Below are 12,173 nucleotides of genomic sequence, written 5' to 3'. Positions count from 1 at the left end.
TATAAGTAGGGTGGATATACTGGTTCTGGCTCACTTTTCCCCATGTAAATGAATGGGGGATTTTCAGCGATTCCTATTTTTTTTCCCTAAAAATAAACCCCCTTTTTATCCCAAGGTATATTTATTTGTCTCCCCTTTTAACCTCGAGGTTGAACCTCATTGAATTGAACACCTGGGGGTTGAACAGCTCACTCATTGAACCTATAAAGATTTGTTCATTCTCAAATTCCTTCAATAGTTTAATTTTCTTTGCACAATAATCCCCATCTAAAATATTGACAAACAAAACATTTGAATCTTTATATTTTTTAAGATACCCCTTTTGTGCCATTACGAAATGTTAAACTTCTCTTAATGATCTCATCTGGCCACCGCCCGAGTTGCAAATCATTTTTGTGTATAAACCATGCCATAAAAAAAGTTTTGTTTCAAATGTTTTCAGTTCATGCCGTGAAAATGAGGAAGTGTTTTTTTTGACATGGTCGTGCTGTGAAAAGAAAAACAGGAACTATTCTGTGAGACAAGGTCTCGTGTTTATATTTTATCTCAGAACACGAACTGAAAACATGTTTAATCAAAACCATTTCAGGGTATTTTAAGTATGTTTTGAAAATGATTCATACAATTTGAGAAAATAATCGCCCAGTTATTTTCCAAGCTGCCTCGCCCGAACCGTCATTTCCTGTGGCCGCACCCAATGCTTAAACAATCTCCTGATCGTTGCTTTATAAGTGTTTCTGCCAGACGGGATTTTCATTTTTACAACTGAGACATGAGCGATCTTTCTTCCGCAAACAAAACAGCTCAACACAAAGTTGGTAAGTTGGTTCCTCTTTGAACGATGAAGCAATTGATTATAAATTAAATCGTGATAATTCTGATATATTTTTTTTTCTTGTCAGGTCCTTGGAAGAAGAGCAGTTTACATATCACGACGAGGTGCATGAAATTAATGCTCTTATTGAAGAGGTCAATCATCTTAGAAGAGAATTGAAAAACATTTTTAAAGACTGACACGACGTCTTATCACGGCCCAGAGACATGGACTCACTCTCTTCCGATGAACAAAACAGCTCAACACAAAGTTGGTAAGTTGGTTCCTCTTTGAACGATGAAGCAATTGATTATAAATTAAATCGTGATAATTCTGATATATTTTTTTTTCTTGGCAGGTCCTTGGAAGAAGTGGAGTTTACATATCACGATGAGGTGCATCAAATCAATGCTCTTATTGAAGAGGTCAATGATTTTAGAAGAGAATTGAAAAACATTTATAATGACTGGTACGAAGTCTTATCACGGCCTCTGATCTCGAATGAATTAAACCAATGGTGAGACGTGTGTGTGTGTGTGTGTGTGTGTGTGTGTGTGTGTGTGTGTGTGTGTGTGTGTGTGTGTGTGTGTGTGTGTGTGTGTGTGTGTGTGTGTGTGTGTGTGTGTATGTGTATGTGTATATATATATATATATATATATATATATATATATATATATATATATGTGTGTCTGTGTGTCTGTGTGTGTGTGTGTGTGTGTGTCGCTTTCCCTGTCTGTTTATATCTCTCCCTGTCTGTCTCTTCATCTATACCCTTGACTTATTATTTTTTTTTTTTCAGCACTATCACACAACATCAGCTGTTGAAGCAATCTTGTACAACACATGATTTTCTGGAGGTAAATGTTTCTGAATTATTATTTAGTTATTTTTTTATTAATATCACTCTCTCTTTAGAATGTCGTCTTATGTTGGTTGCATCATTAGTTTGGACGCGGTTTTGCCAGTACACTGGAATTCATTTTATTGGCCTTGAAAGGATGACAGGCTCCTGGTGTGTTAATTCAGTGGTCAACGAGGCCGGTGTGTTAATTCAGTGGTCAACGAGGCTTACTCATATTACCATGTAATTATCTATATAAAACCTAATTATTATCCACTTTTTGTTTCAAAACAGAATATGGTGTCTGAGTTTCGAAATCACAAGACATCTGAAGAAGATTGCTGGGAAAGATTATACATTCTCGCAAATGAATATTTAATATTTTCAATTTTAATAGATTATATTTGTTTTGTTTACAATTACTTGATTTTGAATTTCAAGAAGAGAATCAAGACATGAAGGGGGGTAGGTGCGCTCCCCCAATGACCCATCACCCCCTCATCCCATCCCTCCCCTCCCCATGTGTGTGTGTGGGGAAGGGTGGGGGTGGGATGATGGAGGTGGTGGGTCAAAGGTGAGGGCGCACAGGGGGATGAGGGGGTGGGGCTTGTGTGAGAGGGGATTGTGTGGGTGGGGCTTGTGTGGGCAGGGCTTGTGTGGGCGGGGCTTGTGTGGGCGGGGCTTGTGTGGGCAGGGTTTATGTGGGTGGAGCTTGTGTGGGCAGGGTTTATGTGGGCGGGGCTTATGTGGGTGGGGCTTATGTGGATGAGGTTTATGTGGATAAATGGATGGGTGGAGAGATGGGTGGATGGGTGGATGAGTGAAGCTTGTGTGGATGGGTGGATAATTTTTTAATTAAATAAACATGTTGTGTGGGGAACTAATTAACTAATCACTAATTATGTGAATATGATGAATATGGGTGGAGCTTGTGTGTGTGGAGCTTGTGAGGGGTTTGTGTGTGTGGAGCTTGTGAGGGGTTTGTGTGGGGTTTGTGTGGGGATTGTGTGGGGTGGGGTTTATGTAGGTGGGGCTTGTGTGGGCGGAGTCAAAAAGGGGCGGAGTCAAAAAATTTCAATTTATCTTTGTCTTTTGTAATTCCTGTGAATAAAATGAACCTAAAATCTCTTCCCCTTCCAAATCATATATCTTATAAGTCCAAGGAACCGTATCTATGACATCAACAATTTTAAAAAGCTCGTTAGTCCATCTTTTAATATAACCCTTTTTAAAATGAGATTTCCACCTATATATTCTTACGATATCACCAACTTTGAATTTAGGTTTTCTGACATTAATCTCTTTTTCATATTTTAATTTTGTAAATGTTTCTGATGGTTTCATATTTGTTGACGTGTGAATCGTGTCATTATACTTATCCACAATATCCTGAATAAAAGATGACCATTGTTGTGAACCGAGTTGTGTGAATTTTTTATACAGTCTCTCTTTTAAGGTACGATTAAAACGTTCAACAACAACTGCCTTCCCTTCATTAAAGGTACTGTATAATGTAATACTGTTATTTTTTTAGAAAATTCATAAATGTCTTGTTATAAAACTCTCTACCCTCATCAGTCCACAATTTTTTAGGTTTTCTCTTACTTTTATTAAATATCTGTTGAAAGGCTAACATAAGAGTATTACCTGTTTTGTTTTTTAATGGAACAACCCATACGTATCTACTCCTCAAATCAATAACGGTTAAAGCATACTTGTACCCCTTATCATTATTGAGTTCAATCAAATCAGCAGACCAGATATAATCAACTTCCTTGGAATAAACTTTCCTTCTCTGAAACTTTGTGAATATTGGTTTATGTAATTCATCAGCTAATTGCTCTTCAGTCTTAATGACATCATTAGAGCCTATAAGTTTTTTGAATTTCCAAGTCCAAGTTTCAATTTAGCACTGATCATCTTCTTCACAATGAACCGATCAACTTTTTCTCTCAAGGTTGGATTTTGTATCAGAGACAAATTATACAACATTTCTCTATCGGCTTCATGCTTTTCTTCCAAAGTTGTGGTATTCCCATAATCAATATCGTGTCTCATGCACACTTCATCAACTCTATTGATAGGCTTACTCCAGGATTTAGGATTGTCTGCCTCATCTAATCTTTTATCCAAGTTTGTGCCTGGACCACAGAAAGAATACCCTGGAAGATGTAATTACACTGGTATTTCAGTAGTTGTAAATTTACTTCCTGATAAAAACTTTTGTATATCTCCTCCTCGTTTGTGTTTGGAGATAAATTGATTTTTTTTTGAACCACACACCGAACATATACCTTTTTGTATAACCCTGTTATTTTTACTTTTAATATATGAAATATTTTTAGTATTAGTTTTCTTTTTACATTTGAGACAATAACTCATTTATTTATGTGAAAAATTCCTGCAGAGTGCAAAAACCTTTTTAGTTTCCAACATGCACATTTGAATCTTAATTTTTAAAACATAAAGAATCCTTAGAAATGCCTTCACTCTCTCCTCCATTTATTTAAGAAAAAAAAATGAAAAACTTGAATTAAAATGAATAGCTTGTTGATGTCAATAGTCTTGAAGAAAATATTTCAAATAGACTTGTCAATTCTTTGTTTTCCTCCTCGGTGGGTTGAGTTATTTTCTGTAATACCTCCAATTTTTTTTAATCTCACTGGTTTCCATATTTTGATATTTATTCATTCTCTCTCTTTCCTCCCTCTCCTCCCTCTCTCTCTTCTCTCTTTCCTCCCTCTCTCTTCTCTCTTTCCTCCCTCTCTCTCTTCTCCCTTTCATCCCTCTCCTCCTTCTCTCTCTCCTCCTTCTCTCTCTTCTCCTTTTCCTCCTCTTCCCTCTCTTCTTCAACTCCTTCCTCATCCCTTATTATCCTTGAATCGCTTACACCCCATAGAATATCATACTTATATTCATCAGGATTTCTTGTTATTCCTGGATCCAAATTTTTTTTTTTTTACAACAGGAAACCAATAAAATTTCTTTTGAATTTCTAAAAGAGCCTTACCTTTTCTTAACTTTATAATTTTTTCATTACTTAACATTCTAATTAAATCTAAAGTTGTCGGTTTATCAACATCAGCATAATGCCAATCTTTTATTGAAAATACCTCATTCTTATGTTGTAGAACATATTTATTAAAATACCGAATACCCTTTTCTTGAAGGTATGCTTGAACACAGAAATGATAATTTTCTTGAAGCCTTCTTGCTGTCATTTATGTATTAGAATAATATTATGGCACGAAACACCTCCCCATCTTCCCATAGTTAAATCATTTTGTATTTCCTTACTTATTATATATAATCCTGTTTTTTTCTGTTTTCATGAGATAAACAAGGGCAAAACCATTGTTATATTTACCCTTATTAAATTCTTTTTTTTGTTGTTTACTAATCGTGGCCCCACAAAACTCATTCTCGATACCAAGTGGATAATATTCTTCCTCACAAGACTGATTTAATTGTTCCAGGTCTTCGAGGTTAATTTTAAATGACCAATTATACCCTAAATCATTCATATCATACCCCCATTGTTCTATTCTCATACAAACGATACGCCCTTCTTTATAAAAATTTATTTTAATTCGAACTGTGAATTCTTTATGACCTGGAGATAATATCAACACTTCTGTATCTTTGGAATACACGGCCGTTTTATTTAAGGATATATATTGTGATAAATCGCTTAATCTCACCAAGTCATTCGCGTCAGTCGGGCTTGGATAATTTTTTAATTTATAAGCATTTTTCATGTTAATATTTTTGGTTATATTATATTTATGTCGTTCAGCCTGTGCCTTTGTGTAATAATTTGATACATCAATATCCAGTTCTTGAGATACACCAAAGATAGAACCATCTTTACAAACATAAGTCATTGAAATTAGATTAAAAATAATATCATAAAATTTTTTTATTTTTGTTAAGTTGAAATAACACATATAGACATAATTGACCACAACACTTGGAATTTAATTCTTGGACTTGAAATGTTTGATAAACACCATTCTGTAAGAACTTTATGACTTCAACAGGTGGTGGAAGACCAAAACTATCAAAATAATATTTGTCTTGACTATTAAAAATACAAACCCAATGAGAACCGTTCCCATTATTATCTTCTAAGTTCATAATAATATTCTTTGTATGTTTCGGCACATTTGTTAATTCATCTCTCATACAAATAACCACATTATGAATTTTTAATTTCTTACAATATTAAACAAGTTGTAAATTTGATGTTGTATTCTTTCCAAATTCTTTACACCACTCATCAATGCTCATTTATTTATTAGAAAGATATAATCCATTACCTCTTTTCGTTAATTTTACACCTGCTTGTGCTATAGAAGAAAGCATATCTCCAACTAACAATCTCGCTTTATCAGGCAGACCTTCAAGTTTTTCAGCAAAATCTACAATTACACCACTTCCACTAATTTGTTTCTCCAACTCTTTGTTATGTCTTTCCAATTCTTTTTGAGCCTGGAGTTGAGCCTTCCTTTCGTTAGCAGTTTTCACCGCTGTTGAAATCCCACCCGTCAATGCTCCAACCGCACTTAAACCAGCAAATAAAGGAATTAGAAATGGGAGAAATCCTCCACTCGTCTCTCTTATTGAATATTTTTTCAACATTGGTTTTGTCATTTTAATTTTAAGTGAGCCAGTGTCATTCAAGATTTTAACCTGTTCTCTTGTGAGCAAAACATCAATTCTTACTGCTCCTTTTCTCTGAATTGTATTAATGTTAATCGTACAAGGCTTTTGATTTTGAACACAGGATGATAGTTTATGAAGATTGATTTGATTAACATATACCCCAGTTGGTACTTTGCCACTCATTTATTTAACAAAAAATTATGTGAGACTAATCATCACACCATTATCTGTATTAATCTGTAATTCTGTTTCTTCCAAAAGCAAACAATATGTATCAACTTCTTCACTCTCTGCTCTTTCAATGTATAGGGAAGTATCCACTCGATTGGACTTTATAGTTTCCTTTTGAGCGCTCAGGTCAAACGCATAGATTGTATACAAACTTTTAAATGCTGTCATATCCAAAATAGGTTCTTTATTTCCATTACTTTCACACACCTTTTGGTAAGACTTGTATGCTTCAGCAAAATCATTTTTTTCCCAATTAATTTCCAATCTATCTCGTGGATAAAATGTTCCATCTAAAGAAACGCGAAGTTGTTTCACCTTAGCATTATCACTCAATGCATTATTCTTATCAGTCGCAGTATCACCATCTGGCTTTTTAAAAATGATCCACAGATATCGTGGTTTTCCTTCCAGAACACCCAAATTCCACGTGTAAGTAGTTTGGTTGAGTTTAACGTGTTGACATCTTCTTTTGAGGTATGATACACTGAGTGGTTTCTTTGAGTTAAGTCTTCGATTCAACATCTCTTCTGTTTTAAGATTAGGAGTATATTCACTGATATACCAACTCATTTCCTCAATTACAAATTTATTCTGATAACCAAAAGCACTACCAACACCAAAAAGCAATCGATTTTCATTATCATTCCTTTGTAGTTGAAATCTAATTTTAAGACCATACAGAACTTTATCATGATCACAAAATCCAAATATACCTTTAAGAGGAACTGCCACAGTAAAATTATTTTCTGCTTTTGTATCATCATTATACGCTCCTTTCCTTTGAGTATATCCAGGGTCTGTGTTTGTTCCCGTTGACATATCAGGAATAAAACCTTCGACAGACCCCTTTCCCATTCTATCACTGAATGTATAGAGTGTAAATTTCATCATTTCAGATACAGCAGAGACATAATCAACCGCTTCAACTTCTTGTGTTCCAATATACAAACGCACACTATCAAACATTTTCCAGAAGAAATCATTTACAAGTGTAGCGTTTGTGTTATTCCCAGCTTTAGTGAATTTAAATTTACACAACAAGAAACTTTCGGAGAGATTCAAATAGGTTTGTTGATTATTTATTTCAAAACTTTTTGTACCATTCGTATTCCAGTCTGTTCCAGTTATTGCATTTACCTTGAAGTAATCTTCTTTTTTAGTGGAGTTTGAGATAATAATAGTATCATCCAAATCATAGATACTATCAATTGCTTCCATACTTGTATTTATTTCGGAAAAAAGATGTTAAAACTTTTGAAACCCTGATCCAAGTATTTGAATTATTTTCTGTCGTTCTTGGGGGGACAACTGAGTTTTGCCTTTCTTAATTTCTTTTATTGCTTGTAATTTATGAGATTCCTTCTGGGCATCTTTTATGCTCTTTACAACACCTGCTCCATTTCCCACAGCAGAAGCAGTTGAACCAATTAGATCTTTATGTTTAAGAATAGTTGAACCAATACCCATTAGAGTATCAATTATCCCATCTCCTCTAAATTGATGTCCAACACCCCTTTGTCTCTTAGGTTTATAGTATCCTCTACCAAGATACATACCTTCACCCTTGTAGTATGGGGAAAGGAACATCCCATCTCCTGTAATTATTTTATATTTTCCCAACTCGTGTTTCCTCACAATAACCATCGTATTGATTGATTGGAAAACTTCACGTAGGTGAATTCTGATGGATATAACTTCTCCATTAAAATAAATCACACGATTATCTTGGTCGGTTATCCTAAAATTTACTCTGTGTATGGTTTTTCCTGACACAGGGAGATAAACCAACTTTTTAGGCTCCATATTGAATTTATAACCAATTGGGGTTGAGTATGCGCTGAATGAAAATATTGTATTTGTTTTTTTTCCATCATTATAAGCACCATCAATCAAATCACAGTGAATTAACACCGAATTTATTCCTGAGGATATTTGAATGACATTATCACTGTAAAACGTCCCATTAGTTTCAATCTTTTTTGAGGAGAAACCCAATAACTCTCTAAATGAATTATCAATTGTGAAATCAACCTTGTAGTTATTTTTAACTTTAATCGTTGATTTTGAAGTATGTTTTTGAATGTCTATAACAATATTTTTTGGTTCATCACCCTGTTCTTTCATAAGACGAGCAATTTCGGAAGATATTTGAGAAATCTCATATGCTCCGGGTGAGACTTATCATTTTGTATCCACTTCCGGGATTATAACTAAACTTGTCATTTTTATCAGTTATATTAAATAAGGTATTATAAGTTTCCATGGACAATAAAGATGCCTCATATTCTTTTGTTGTGTCAAGTTGTAGTGGGTATGGGAATGAAGATGTGTGGTCGCTTGTTGTGAAATTGAAACTAAGGATTGTGCTTCTCATCTTATTTAATATGAGATAAAATGTCTTTATATTGATATTTATTAATTATTTTCATGTTCATCAACTGGTCTAAAATGGCTGATGCTTCATTAAAACAATTGTTATTTCCAGCCTTCTTACTGCCTAACAACAATAACAGTCTATTAACTAATTGCGATGGGTCATTTGGAAGAAAACTAACACCTGAACCAAGGATACTTAAAGCCTGAATAATGTGTTTCTCCTTCTCATTCTTCCTACTTTTACCAGAAAGAATAACCCTATAATTTAGAGTGTTCAGCAGATCAATATATACTCTATCATCATTATTTTCCATATCCAATGGTTTATCAATATACTTTGATTCATCCCTCACAGTTGAACCTTGTCTTCCATCTTTTGTGAGAAGAAACATTAATCTCGGAGTTAGTTTAACAGGGGGTTGAGCAGAACCTAAGAACCTTAATTCATCATTAAATATCAATACCTTTTCTTGAACAAGATGAAATATTGCTGGTTGTTCTGTTGGAATGAGTCCTGCTTTGGTTTTTGAATCCGCTGAATATTCATTGTTTTGAAGAGCATTCACAATATAATCAGGGGGTCGATTAATCTCTTCCAGTTGTTGAAATAAACCTTCATCATCATATACCTTTAATTCTCCTAAATGCTCTAATTCTTCCTCCGTCATTTGATTAAAATCTTTTAACATTTGAAGTTTTTTTGGAGTATATTCTACTGTGGGAACTGTGGAAATATCTTTCATTTTTTCTTGGGAAGTTGTTAAAAGTGGTTTAAAAAATTTCTCTTGTTTTCTTTCAAATGCTTCTTCGCCCGTTAGTTTCTGTCTGCGTTTCTTCTTTATGTCTTCCTGCTGCTTTACAACTTTTGAAACCAACTCTTGATGTTCCTTAAATCTTCTTGCTCTTTCTTTTGCATCCATTTATTTATTGTAAAATATCATTTAATGAATTGTAAAGATCAACAGGGAAATTTTCCTTTTCTTCATCATTCAAGTAGATGTGTTCAAATAAATCCTTTTCTTAAAATATTTCATCAAATTCTTTATTAACATTAATGCGAGTTGTAATTTCTTCTTCACTAATACTTGCATCTCTGCTTTTCATACGTTTGCGTTGTTTCTTCATCAACATCAAAACCGAATGATAAAATCTTCACTCCGCTCAGATGTTTAATAATTTGTCTCGTTCCTTCTGGATTAGTTTCTAATATCCCAACACCACCAGATTTTAGTTTCCTTAACTCACTCTTACAATGTGAATATTTTGTTGTACCAAGAGAAACCTCCTCAAATATTTGACCTTCATTCCTCAATCGCATATGTTCCTCCACTGAAATATAGTGATAATCTTCACCTTTTACTTCTCCAGGTCTTATTGCTCTCGTTGTTGTTGATACAATGCGTATCATGGGATGTTTTTCAAGTAAATTTACAATATTCTCATTTGTACTACACAAGAACCTTGATTTATGAATGTTTTTTCCAGAAGCAGATTTACCTACAAGATTTACAATAATAGTTGTCATTTATATATGTAATTGTTTATAAAACAAAAAATATATCCCTTAATATCTCATCTTGTTTCACAACAATATATTTATATTTTTCAGTCGTGTGCTTCATGTAATCCTCAAATTTCTTTTTACTACATAATGTAGAACAATTATCTCTCCAAAAAATTATTGATATCTATTGAATTTAACTTGAATAAAATAAAAGTATTAGCATTGTTTCTGATGGAACGACGATGAAGTTGAAAGTACGATTGACTAAGATAAATACAATTACAAGAAGAATGTCTCCCTCTTGTTTAGTAGCTGTCCATTACCGTTTGGTTTCTCTCATTAACACAATCATCAAAGATAACGAGGTTCTTTTTTGATTTATCCAAATCTTGGGGAGACGGTATATCATCCGTATTATCACAAAGAATACAAGTTATAGGATTTGATTTCTTGTTACATCTCTGTGTATCACAAAATAGTTGAATTATATCTTCAATGTTATAATCATTTAGGTTTTTATGACGTTTAAATAAACCGATTATATCTTCTTTTTGAAGACCAGCATTAAAACCTTGTGAGAGTAGTTGATACTCTGGTTGAAAACTCGACTTTGTGAAAATTATTAAATTATCATAATCTAAAAAGTTGGGAGTGAGGAGCATCTTTAAAAGTAAGCAGGTTTTTCAACATCCACTTGAACCAACTATGAGACATCTTAATGAATTTGGGAGATTTTTATGGTTGTTAAATTTTATCTTATTTTCCCAAATGGGTAAAAAATCATTCATTTATATATTTGGAAAACAGGTTATTTAATTTATTATTGGCTTTTTTAGAAACTCTATATTTTATCCTAAGTTCAGGTTTAATTTCAAGATAATCCATTATTTTATTTATACAATATCTTGTGTTGATATTTCCCTGAAAATTACATCCATGAATAATATATAACAACAATCCTTTGAACATTTCTCTTATACGTTCAGTTTCTTCCCTTGTAAGGAAAGGTGTGTTATCACCCTCATACTTTACATTCATTTCTCTAATCAATCTTGGAAAGTAATTCATTTTTGGTGTAAATCTAAAAGAATTATTTTCCTTTTTATATTTTTTATTATCATTAATTAGAAGATAATCACAGAATATACATTGTTTATAAGCTTTTGACTCTGTGTTTAATCCCCGTCTTTCACACGCAGGACAATTCTCAAATTTGTCATATGGAGAATCAGGAAAGTCTAGCATATTTATAAAGTAAAACTTTACTTAAACTGAAATTCATCTATACTTTCAGTTGTATCTTGACTCATATTTAATAATATTACGATCGATATCGATATACTTTTTTTCATTATCAGATTCAACGACAACATTTTTTATATTGAAGGTAATTTTAAAATGATCGTTAACTACTATTGAACGAAATGTCATTTCACCTGATATATTAACATCCTTTATTTCATCAGGATTTATATCTTTAGGGTTGTTGAAAAAAATACAAATTTCTCCTTGCATATTACAGATGGTCTTATCTTTTCTTTCGAAAGCTTCATCCATAAGGTTTTTGTTTTTTGATACTTTTTCTTGTTTCATTGCTTTTTCTAGTTTTGAATATATTACCAGGAGAGGAGAAACTTTTGTTAGAGATACTTTAATTGATGTTCTACCAGGTATACTAAAATCCCTTCCACTGAAGGAAATTGAAGAACTCATATTATTTACCATAATTGTTTTTATCCAA

General features: G+C 33.2%; 1 long non-coding RNA gene across 2 annotated transcripts; it reads left to right on the top strand.

Annotated features, from left to right (window-relative positions):
- Window positions 1-15: 15 nt before the first annotated feature.
- LOC147027801 (uncharacterized) lies at window positions 16-2,092 on the top strand. Of its 2 annotated transcripts, XR_015056901.1 has the most exons (4): window positions 16-1,088; window positions 1,173-1,331; window positions 1,615-1,672; window positions 1,951-2,092. It is a non-coding gene; the product is annotated as an uncharacterized LOC147027801 (long non-coding RNA). The 2 variants fall into 2 exon arrangements; XR_015056900.1 differs by having other exon boundaries at window positions 1,615-2,092.
- The last annotated feature ends 10,081 nt before the right edge of the window (window positions 2,093-12,173 follow it).

The sequence above is a fragment of the Eptatretus burgeri genome, chromosome 4, assembly GCF_056783735.1.
Source record: "Eptatretus burgeri isolate ZD-2024b chromosome 4, Ebu_testis_v1, whole genome shotgun sequence".
Lineage (NCBI taxonomy): Eukaryota > Metazoa > Chordata > Myxini > Myxiniformes > Myxinidae > Eptatretus > Eptatretus burgeri.
The sequence above is the reverse complement of the archived record's forward strand: the minus strand, read 5'-3'. Positions and strand labels throughout refer to the sequence as shown.